The following is a 12,573-nucleotide window of genomic DNA, read 5'->3' on the forward strand; positions in this document are numbered from 1 at the left end:
TTAAAATATGTACGAGTAGAATGAATAGATTGGGTTATCCGAAAGCTAGAATATGGGCTTAACATAATAACTGACGCTACAAGGAGATGCAGTCCCATGGTAGCGGGTGACCAACGATTGGTTCATACGCCATTTGTTCCCTCAGGATACTGGAGCCCATGTACACCATTGGTTCGGAATCAGGGTTTTCCAAATCCTCTAGGTGGATCCTTCGTATTGACCAACCCGGTTAGAGTGCCGGACGTTCGCTTTTCGTCCTCTCAATTTCTTATACAACACCCCCACCGTGAGAAGGTAGTGAGTGGGACTTCCCTAGCAGTGGTTGTATGCACACGACGATGTGAGAGCATTTCGAGAGGGAGAGCTGTCTCTCCCCACTCTCGTCAGTACCAGGGCATTTGGGGGCGACGGTGTGTGTCAATTCAATCAATTATTGATACTTCTCGAGAAACGTCCAGTGGTGAAGATAAATAGCTACTTCACACCCGATATGATTGAACTCCACTTGTCACTAGAACTCCAGGAATTGTATTTTAAACGCGATCATTAGTGAGCATATAATTATTATCAGTATAGGATTTTATAGAGATTGTAAAACCTTCATAGTTTAAATCACGAAGTTATCTTGGTTTTCATTAGTAGTCTAGCTAAGATTAGTTCGTGATTTAAGCTATAAAATTTCTACGAATTTCATGAAACTATACTGCTTACCTAGTAACTAGCTTTAAAATACAATTCTTGAAGTTCTAAAGACTAGCTATAACTAGTGGAGTTCAATCAATATTCATTATTCATTTTGGGTAAATGTAACATAGTTATATAATAATTTGGAATTGATTAATTCACATTTTATAAGATACAAATGAATGAATACTCTTTAAGATAATAAAATAAATAAAGAATATAAACACTTTAAATTTTTTGTTTGTTTGTTTGAATTAAGTTGGTTGCCAAAATAAAAATTAAAAAAAAAAAAAGTTTTCTGTTAATTATGGATTCATATTCAATTAATATTAATAGTCGATAAGAATAATTATTAATAATGAACTTATGATACACATTAAAAATAATTTTTAATTTTTACAAACATTTAAACAAATGAAATAAACTGAAAGAAATTTTTATGGATCACTATTGAATGGTGCTAAAATAACCTTGAAAGTGTTCACCTTATTTTAGAGTAAATGAAGATTATAAAGTAGTATGAGTAATCAGAATTATGATTTACAATTGATGATTAAGGTTAGGAATTAGATTTAGAGTTTTCATCACAAACTGATATAAGCTAAAATGAATTTCGCTATTACTTACTTATTTACTTACGCCTGTTACTCCTAATGGAGCATAGGTCGTCGACCAGCATTCTCCAACCCACTCTGTCCTGGGCCTTCTTTTCTAGTTCCATCCAATTCTTGTTCATTTTTCTCATGTTTATCTCCATTTCCCGGCGTAATGTGTTCTTTGGTCTTCCTTTTTTCCTTTGGAATTGAGGATTCCAAGTGAGGGCTTGCCTTGTGACGCAGTTGGGTGATTTCCTCAATGTGTAATTTCGCTATAAAATCGATAAATTATATTGTCGCCAATTCTAGATAGTTAAAGATTACTATTCAGAGATTATATCATTCATTTCACATGATAATTAAGTTGTACTTAATTAAGGCTAAGAAAAGAGGCAATTGATAACGGAAGATACTGAAATTTCATTGAATTGAGATTATAGGTGTTTAAGAACTCATGCTCATGTATGATGCAACTACTGATTCATAATTGTTGTTAGAATATTAAAACTCACGTAAAAGGGATAAATCTTTATTATATTTGACAGTTTATTGTCCTAAGTAGTTAGATAATTGAACGTTACAAGTCAGAGATATTCGTTTCATACTAGTCGGGAGTTATCAATAATGGATTTTTTTTTTTCGTTCATCAATTCAGTTTCCTTTCAAATTTTAATCATACTCAAGATTTGATTTATTTACAGAAATCATAATCACATTTTTCATCTTGTTCATGTCAATATCTATATTCTTTCAATTGAATTTATTTTTATACACTTTTTACCAATAAACAAAGTGTGTTTTTAAAACATGAACATGTAGGCTACTTTTCCTGCCATCTAAATATTTCAACAAGTTATGGAATTTTGTTTGGTTTACTACATCATTATGTTTATTAATTGCATAATCTATTCAGGTGCATTTCTGAAAAGTGTACAATCTTTCATTGTACAATATACAATATCATGGTTTCTAACAATATGCATCGAAAAGAATATACATTATTTAAATGTCGATTGACTGGACTGCTAACTTCTAATTGGGAATCATTCAATATATATTGTCAGGGATCGTCTAAGTAGTAAGAAACGGAAACTTGTTGAAATACTTTATGCTGAGAATTCTATATTGTATCAAAGATATAAATATTGAGTAAAGCTAATAATCATAACAACAATTTTAAATTGAATAGACTTCTATCTGAAGTTTGTGCTGATGATGTCGTTCAGAAGAATGATGAAAGCTCCAAGACCAAACCATCCAGCTCAGAGAACAAAACTCCACCAGAATTATAAAACAATTAGGTTTCTTATAATGTTCAAGTTTATTTTAATAAAATACAAAGTACATCATAAAAACTGAATATAAAAAATAAACAGGAAGTTAATGGATGTATTTTAACTAAATAAAAAACTTTTTTTTGGCTTTGTGTACATTATTATTATTTTCTTTTTATTTATTTCTTTTTCTCTTTTTTCTTTTCTCTCACTATCTCTCTATTTTCTAGCTGAGCTAAGATAATTAGTCAAGTGAACTAATCAGCTAACTTAACTCATTAAAAAAAGTTTTCTTTTTCTTTTGTTTTTGCTTTTCTTTTCTTTTTTTCTTTTTTTAACACCCGTTGTAATATTTTACACCTACATTAAAGTAATTATCATCAAAATGATTACTTATTTATTATTTTTCAAATGATTGTTGTCGAAAAGAATTCTTTAATTGGATTCATCTAATTGATGTGAATATATACATAATAGAAATATTTTTTTAAATTAATGATTTTCTACACGAGATCAACATTGAAGGATTATTAAGAGAGAAAGAGAGAGATTGAAGAAAAAAAGAAGGTGTAAATTAGGAAGTTCACTAAAGATACCTTCTATTTTGATTTTCTTATAATGAGAAATAAATAAACAAACAAAAAAGAAAGAAAGAAAGAAACTAATCGACATTATCTTTGATCTTATGAACTATTATTCAGCTAACAAGTTGGAATTTAGTAGTGTATATATTTTTTAAAAATTAATCAAAAATAAATCGATATTATGTAAGTTACTTAAATTGTTATTCAGTATTGTTATGTCCCGACAAGAATAATGAATGGTAACTTTTGGAATCTATTGATGGACCAATATTAAACGTATATTTCTATTGTATAATTATTAGGTAACTAAACTATGCATATTCATATTCCGCTTATTATAAGCGTTATTTTAACTCATAAACTATTATTATACGTTTTATCATTCTTGAGTTATACCCAGTATATTAATTACTACCTCCTTCATTCACAGCTACATATGGCTACTTCTTATACAAATGTTCTTTCATATTTTATTGGTACGTTGTGGTCTGTTTGATTGGTATATAAACTCGGTATGTTTGAAAGATAATGATTCATATTGCAGAGGCTCTGATTGATGTTCTGGACTCGACTGGCTGGGCTAGACAGGGAAGCAGGACTCAATCAGGACTCTAGGTCGCTCATACGGGTTTACGCGTCATTGGTCTGATCGATAAGTCACTGCCCTCTAATCGCCGATCACAAGTTATAACAAGTATATATTAGTGATGATATTGTAATGAAAGAGAACACCGTTGAGAATAATCAAATGTATTTGAATATAAAATTACAGAATCTCTTAGTTAAATCTGAGAATCATACAGTAAATATTTCATTTGCAAAATAATAATCAATTGTCTCAGACTTGATTGTTCCTTCGCTTCCACACCAATCATTCTCTGATCTCGTTTTGTTTCTTCCGATCTCCTTAACGTTCTCCCACTAGGCATTTCATTTTTGATTGCTGATACATATTACTTATATCCACCGACATCAGTAGCACACATCAGAATATATTTTGAGATGAATTTTTCAGATTTCATTAGGAACAGTGGTGATCGTTGAGGGGAATTAAAATAATTGTAATACAACTAACTCGTTTGTGGTAGAGAGAGATGATCTAATTATGTTGAGAATTGACCGTAGTTACATAGGTAAAGTCTCTGATATTTCATCAAGCAGATAAATGATAAAACTTTTGGGGGCTAGACTTAAAATCCTACGAGGTTGATTCTTCTAGTGAGTTGATGTTTTCTTTCTGATAAATCTTGAACTAGAACGTACTAACTATCACGATGTTAGGATATACTCTGAAATCAATCGCATCGAGACTACAAATTCAGTCAGTTTTTGCATGTCTGACTATGCTCCTGGAAATATAGATTTGATTGCTTTACAGTTTTCCCAATTCATTGGAACTTACCATTAATAACTAGAGCTGTAAATTAAACATTGAATAAATTAAGATGAGAAACTTTGTTCCTGAGATTTGTGAACATTAATAACTATGATAACCTTTGTATCATTTCGAGTGCTTTATGAATACATTTTATGAAAATTTAATTGATTAACTGCATCAAGTAATTGGATTTTCAAATTAACACAAGTGACAGTTTGATGATGACAAATGTTGAGAATAGACGCGAAAAGGAAAAATATAGCATTTAGTGTTATATCCGAACGAAGAGTAAATGAATGGTAACTGCTAGGAATTGTTTGTGAACTGTTATTACATATATTCCTATTGGATAACTATTAAGTAACTATATTATATGTAAATTCTTATTCCTTTTATCATAAGCTTTCATTTGACCTTTTGGCTACTGTTATACGTTTTACTATACTTAATTTCCAATTCTTTAGTTACAACCTCTCATACTCACGGACACTTTTTGACATGATCTTATATGATATAATGCGGTATAGTCTGTTTGTACATAAACCAAGTATACCTGAAATAAACGATTCATACAGTGGAGGCTGAGATTGTGTTCCGAACTAAACGGGTAGGCCTAGGCGAGAAGGACCAACAACGATTCGGAGTTGACGCAAGGCTGCTAGCGCTGTTTGACGTGCCATTGGTTTAGCACAATAATAACGTCATGGAAGTCGGTATTCTGATTGGCGATTTTGTCACATGATAATTGACAAGGGCAAAAGTTATAACATTTAGATAAATATTACTTAGAGAGTTAATGTGTAGATGATCGTTTAACAGATTTGCAGCATCCATATATGAAGGAAAAGCACACCGATAACACTAAGTCCAAGGTTTAAAGTAAGGAAAAGGATTAATTCAATATCGTTACTGCAAAAAATTATGAACCATTATCATACAAAATATTTAACCAAACAGTACCCCTTATCACACAAGTACTCAAAAATTAATTTTTAATCTACCGATGTGACTCAAATTAACAGCCAGCTGCTTAAAAGAGTATTCACACGTTTTGGTTTGGTTTCAGATAACTTTCTTCCAATCTAGTCTTATACCAGCTAGTATCGTACATCTGAGCAAGTGGTAGATAGATATATGTGATGCATGTTCCAAGTACTCAATTGAATATAAATGAATCTAGTTTGTTTTTTCAAGGCTAAACAAAACTCCATTAACAAATGATTCTTACACAATAATGCTGTTTGCTTCAAACTTTTCTTTAATCAATTTTTAGCAGGTTTTCTTTTAAAATGAATTAATTTGTGTGTATTGTAAAACCTCCGATCAGAATGTGATTGGTTCATATGATCATATAACTGCGAAACGTTCCCCATCACACATATATACATTATATTAGTTATTGTTTATTTCCAGGACCATAAAATTAAACATATACACAGGTACATACAGCCTTACGGGAACGACACTGGTGTTTTCGATTTTGTTTCATATTTCCCATTTTCAACTGTAATTGAAATAAGCATCTGTATATGGGTATGGGTGTTTGTATAAATGGCGTCTAACGAAGAGAAAAAAAAAACAAAATAAAACGTAACGATCGATGCAAATGATTATGTTTATAATAAGTTTATTTTTCATTTTCAACAACTCACTTAATGGTAGCAATAGTAGTATCATTACTAGTTACAGTAGGTAATAATCATAGATTATAATAGATAAATGACAAAGATCATTGTAAGCTTATTTCACTAATGTAGAAATGAGAAAGCTGGGAGATTTGAAAGATAACAACAACAGTAATATCACATGACTGAAATGACAGCAAACTACTCTATGACAGTTCATTATACATCATAGTTATAGTATGCTTGTATTCACTTGGTTTGGAATTACACAACTTAATTGTGTACAAACTCACCTTTTCGATATCAGTTAGGCGCTATTTATTCTTATTATACGATTTTAAAATACTTAGTATAATAATTTTAATTTATGATTACAATAAGTAAATAGGAAAAAAACATATATAGCTTGAGTTCTGTATCTATTGAAATCCATAAACAAGGTGGAATTTCATGGACCTCTCGTGAAATTTTGTCACCTTAACAATCAGTCATAACGTGTTTTGAGGTGATAGAGATGATTTGTAACTGAGATAGTGGAGATTTATAGGTTATGTGGATGATTTTGATGGAATTTTGTTCTCTGAACTGGACGGTTTGGTCGTGGAAATTTCATCGTTCTTCTGAACAACATCATCAGCACAAACTTCAGGTAGAAGTGAAGTGTTCGAATTTCTCCACCTATGGCTCACAGCTTATCCTGTATACCTTGATGTTGATTGGTTCTTGTTGACCTTAAACCTGTCATTGTTTACTTCTTTATTTTGGTTGTCCGGACATTCTGTGTACCTATGTTAATTGTTACTCTGATTGTTAGAAAGGGCATCGGCCTCGTGACTTCCGAAGAATCTCAGCTTTCGCCTGAATGAAGATACTTCAACTCCCATGTCAGAGCTTTAATTACTTACTTACTTACGCCTGCTACTCCCAATGGAGCATAGGCCGCTGACCAGTATTCTCCAACCCACTCTATCCTGCGCCTTCTTTTCTAGTTCCTTCCAATTCTTGTTCATTTTTCTCATGTCTATCTCCATTTCTCGGCGTAATGTGTTCTTTGGTCTTCCTCTTTTCCTTTGGAATTGAGGATTCCAAGTGAGGGCTTGTCTTGTGACGCAGTTGGGTGCTTTCCTCAATGTGTGTCCTATCCACTTCCAGCGCTTCTTCCTGATTTCTTCCTCCGCTGGGATCTGGTTTGTTCTCTCCCACAGTACGTTGTTGCTGATAGTGTCCGGCCAATGGATCTGAAGTATTTTGCGTAGACAATTGTTAATAAACACCTGTATTTTCTGGATGATGGCTTTTGTAGTTCTCCAGGTTTCTGCCCCATACAGTAGAACTGTCTTGACATTTGTATTGAAAATCCTGACCTTGGTGTTGGTTGACAGTTGCTTTGAGTTCCAGATGTTCCTCAGTTGTAAATATGCTGCTCTTGCTTTTCCGATCCGCGCCTTCACATCTGCATCAGATCCACCCTGTTCATCAATGATGCTGCCCAAATATGTAAAGGTTTTTACATCTTCCAAATCTTCTCCGTCAATTGTGATTGGATTGGTGCATTCTGTGTTGTATCGGAGAATCCTGCTTTTCCCTTTGTGTATATTGAGACCTATTGCTGCTGAGGCTGCTGCCACACTGTTCGTCTTCTCCTGCATTTGTTGTTGCGTTTGGGATAGAAGGGCCAGATCATCTGCGAAGTCTAGGTCATCCAACTGCATCTTAGATGCCCATTGTATCCCGCGCTTTCCTTCAGACGTTGACGTCTTCATGATCCAGTCGATCACCAGGAGAAAGAGAAAGGGTGAGAGTAAGCAACCTTGCCTAACACCGGTCTTCACTTTGAACGACTTTGTCAACTGTCCTCCATGCACGATTTTGCAGTGTAATCCATCATATGAGTTCTGTATGATATTGACTATCTTCTGAGGCACGCCGTAGTGTCGAAGAAGTTTCCATAGTGTTGTTCTGTCCACGCTATCAAATGCCTTTTCGTAGTCAATGAAGTTGATGTAGAGTGATGAATTCCATTCAATTGATTGTTCCACAATGATCCGTAGAGTTGCGATTTGGTCTGTACACGATCTATTTTTACGGAATCCTGCCTGTTGGTCTCGAAGTTGGGCGTCTACGCAGTCCTTCATCCTGTTTAACAATACCCTGTTGAAGACTTTTCCCGATATTGAGAGAAGAGTGATGCCCCTGTAGTTATCACACTTGCTGAGATCGCCTTTCTTCGGTATTTTGATCAGTAGTCCTTCTTTCCAGTCTGTTGGTACTTGTTCCTCATCCCAAATCTTATTGAAGAGAATGTGGAGTATCCTTGCAGTTGCTGCTACGTCTGCTTTTAGTGCCTCTGCTGGAATGTTGTCCGGTCCTGCTGCTTTGCCACTCTTGATTTATCTGATGGCCATGCTGATTTCTTCAATTGTTGGTGGGCCAACATTTATTGGGAGGTCCGTGGGTGCTGCTTCGATGTTGGGTGGGTTCAGTGGAGCTGGTCGATTCAAGAGTTCTCTGAAGTGTTCTACCCACCTGTTTTGTTGCTCTTCAATGTTGGTGATTACCTCGCCTTCCTTGCTTTTCACTGGTCGTTCTGGTTTGCGGCGATTTCCAGAGAGTTTCTTTGTCGTGTCATACAATTGTCTGATGTTTCCTTCTCTTGCAGCCTTTTCCGCCGTCGTTGCTAAATCTTCCACATATTTACGTTTGTCGGTTCTGATGCTCCTCTTCACTTGTTTGTTTATTTCCGTGTATTCAGCTTGTGCCTTGGCTTTTTCTGCTCTTGTTCGACTGGTATTGATCGCTGCCTTCTTGTTCCTCCTTTCTTGAATCTTATCCAGTGTACCAACAGTGATCCATTCCTTGTGGTGGTGCTTCTTGTGACCCAGGACCTCATGACATGTTGAAGTGATTGCCTCTTTGATCCCCTTCCAGTTGCTCTCCACAGTAGTTCCTTCTCCATTGAGTAGATCATGAAAGGCCTGGAACTTGTTGCTGAGGACTATCTTGAATTTGTTGAGTTTGTTAGTATCCTGGAGAAAGGCCGTATTGAACTTTTGTGATACTGTCTGCCCCGTTGTCCAGTGCTTCTTGAGTTTCAATTTCATCTTGGCGACCAGTAAGTAATGATCTGATGCTATATCAGCTCCTCTCTTGGTTCTCACGTCCTCTATAGTCCTCCTGAACGTTTTGTTGATGCAAATATGGTCGATTTGGTTCTGTGTAGAGTGATCCGGTGAAGTCCATGTGGTTTTGTGTATGCGTTTATGTGGGAATATGGTGCCGCCTATGACCAGTTTATTGAAGGCAAATAGGTTTGCAAATCTCTCACCGTTTTCGTTTCTTTCTCCCAGTCCGTGTCGTCCCATGATGTCTTCATATCCAGTGTTGTCCGTTCCAACCTTGGCGTTGAAATCTCCCATCAGAATGGTCAGGTCCTTTGTTGGGCACTTCTCGACGATTGACTGCAGCCTATTGTAGAATTGATCTTTAGCGTCTTCATTGTAGTCGTTGGTAGGCGCATAGCATTGGATGATGTTCATTGAAATGCCCTCTTTCTTTGTTTTAAACGAGGCTTTGATGATCCTTGGTCCATGAGATTCCCATCCTATAAGTGCATTTTGCGCTTGTTTGGACAGCATCAATGCAACTCCTTGTGTATGTGGTGGATTTTCTTCTTCATGGCCGGAGTATAACAGGAGCTCTCCTGTAGTTAGTCGTTGTTGTCCAATTTGTGTCCAATGTGTTTCACTGATCTCAAGTACCTCTAGATTGTATCTTCTCATTTCTACAGCAATTTGGAAGACTGTCCCGGTGTCCCACATTGTACGAACATTCCATGTACCTAAATAAATGGTCGCTCTGGTTGTCAGAAGGGGCATCGGCCTCGTAACTTCCGAAGGGATTCGGCTTTCATCATGAGGCGTCATAATTCTTCTAAATGAAGATCTTCTGACTCCCAGGGCAGAGTTTAAAAGGTTTGAATAATTTTTTCTGGTTAGCGTTTTTTTAGCGAGTTAGTTTTCTACGGGATGGGGACGCTAACCCCATGCCCAACCCTCCTCCTTTATCCGGGCTTGGGACCGGTAGTAGCCCCCGGAGGGACTCCAGGCGGAGTTAATAGTTTAAGTTATTTATTCTGGTTAGCGTTTTTTGGCAAGATTTTTTCTACGGGATGGGGTTGCTGACCCCATACCCAACCCTTCTCCTTTACCCGGGCTTGGGACCAGTTGTATACTCGAGAAGAGCTACGCGTGCAGTTAAACGAATAATATGGGAAGTCCCAATCCATGCTTCGAGGTCTATTTTGTCTCATTAGAACTACTAACATCCAATAGCCTGTACAGAACAAGCTTACATAATGAAGGTGTAGTGAACAGAACACGGGTGGGGACAACTGAATGTATTTAGCACAAAAATTACAGACTATCTCAATAAAATCTGAATACCATAAAGTCAATTTGCAAAATATCAATGCATCATATCAAACTGGACTGTTTCCGTTGCAAACACTAATCCATTGTCTCCCATTCCAGCGTTTTCTTACAAATTCCATTGTGCTCTCGCTCTTCCTTTCTTGATCTTCACCTCATCTTCTGTTGCCGGATATTACGTTTTAACTCGCGACATATACTACTTATATCAATATAAGTAGCAATCACCACAAAGGTACACGAAGATGGGCTTAGTATCAAAACATCATTTATTTAGCTAATAACTATCTACTGTCTATGAGCACCATCTACAGCTATACACTACGTCCATTGTGGGAAATATATTTTATCATTTTAATTATACTACTTTAACAAAGTTTAAGTAGAAAGTCTCGTCATGAATTGTTATTAATGACAAATGACCAATATCCTGAATGAGGAGTAGTTTATTTTCACATTCAAACTGCTCACATTTAGTATAACTGAATCTATATTCTGACTGTTTGAACAGAAGTAGAATTGAACAGTAACATCTGTCTGTCGAATAAGTGTGTTAGTCACAGTGAAAATTTGAAACTATTTATTCTCATTAAAATTAACTCTTTAATTTCATAGAACAATAATTTCTTCTTTTGCAGACACATAAGCTGTGGGAGTGGAATAAAGGTTGATGTTTCTGTAAATAAGTACTGAAAAAGCATATCTTGCCTTAAAATTGTAGAAGAAAGCTAACACTACTGATTATCATCAGCTTGACAATGAATGTAAATCATGAAGTAATGGATAAGGATATTACGCACTAGAACGAGACTTCATCATACTACGTAACCATGATTATGATTAAACCCGTACCCAGTATTTTTATACCATTTAGCTTAAATTCAATGTCCCACATATCCAAATCCAGTCTTTTAGAAAGAGAAAAGTATTGAGCAACAATCATTCAGCATTATTGATATTATCGATTTCTCTTTCAACATAAACGAACCCCACTAATCATATTTTTTCATCAGAGTTTATAGAAAGCTTCTTGACATTAGTCACCGGTGATTATTTTACTATTATTAAGATAGAATGATTGTGAAAATTGTTTGATTAAAAGGTCATTCATATCATGAACTGACTTCAACCAGATATTCTATCCTGATAAGTTAAATTTGTGTTGGGATATTCACAAAAATATCCCAAAAATTATCCTGTTAGGTCTAATACTATCCTTGAACGTGAAATGGTGTCATTTTCCTATTGGTCAATATTTATTTCACGTGTCGTTTCCCTACTGGTCAATATTTATTTCACGTGTCATTTTCCTACTGGTCAATATTTATGGTAGCCCTAACTGTATAAATATGCATTTGTCTGTAAATTCTTATTCTTCTCCTGAGACCCCATAAACAGTTTTCATCTACGGTTCGTGTTCTGATATATTAGAGATTGGGAACAGTATTGGGGTCGTACTGGGATATCTGAAGTTGGTCAGTCTGTAGAAACTAGAGTAGCCACCTTTGTGGTCCACAATAGTTTCAAATACCTAAAACGTAACGTATAAACGGTCTGACACATGATCTTCATTCTATAATTACCAAGTATTTTTAAGCAAGTTATTTTGAGATCAAATAAGCGAGGATTAATTAGGTAACTGATGTTTAGATTACGTTAATTAAAAAGATATATTCACAAATGTATGCAATATTAAATTGTTTTAGTATAACTCTAATTCTTATGTGACATGAATAAACACGATTGGCTATGTAATTTTTTAACCAGCTAATGAAACACAAGAATAACATGTTAATTATATAAATGAATTGGATTAAACAGATATAACCGAATGGATTTAGTTTTGTAATTTACTGTGTAAATGTGATATTTCTCCCAGTTGAAATCACAAATCGATCTAACTTTGACCGCCAACAAAAACCTGGAAGCACTGAACATCTGTCTTGTCCCCATACTGAAAATATGATTTCTCCATAGAACTTACTTATGAAGGAAAGAGAGTAAA

General features: G+C 35.1%; 2 protein-coding genes across 2 annotated transcripts in view; one reads left to right on the forward strand and one right to left on the reverse strand.

The window, feature by feature from the left end:
- Window positions 1-3,224, forward strand: part of ACVR2A_1 (Activin receptor type-2A) — a gene marked incomplete at its 5' end in the record, with an annotated part of 39,193 nt that extends 35,969 nt beyond the window's left edge. The window contains one exon of the mRNA XM_051215603.1: window positions 2,194-3,224. The remainder of the gene's footprint in view (window positions 1-2,193) is intronic.
- Window positions 3,225-3,422: 198 nt separating this feature from the next.
- SYPL2 (Synaptophysin-like protein 2) overlaps window positions 3,423-12,573 on the reverse strand; it is a 31,410-nt gene continuing 22,259 nt past the window's right edge. Inside the window, exons 8-9 of the mRNA XM_051215604.1 lie at window positions 5,745-6,074; window positions 3,423-5,711 (exon numbers count right to left, since the gene is read on the reverse strand). The gene's annotated coding sequence lies outside the window, so the exon portion shown is untranslated. The remainder of the gene's footprint in view (window positions 5,712-5,744; window positions 6,075-12,573) is intronic.

Source organism: Schistosoma haematobium, chromosome 4 (genome assembly GCF_000699445.3).
Source record: "Schistosoma haematobium chromosome 4, whole genome shotgun sequence".
Taxonomy (NCBI): Eukaryota; Metazoa; Platyhelminthes; class Trematoda; order Strigeidida; family Schistosomatidae; genus Schistosoma; species Schistosoma haematobium.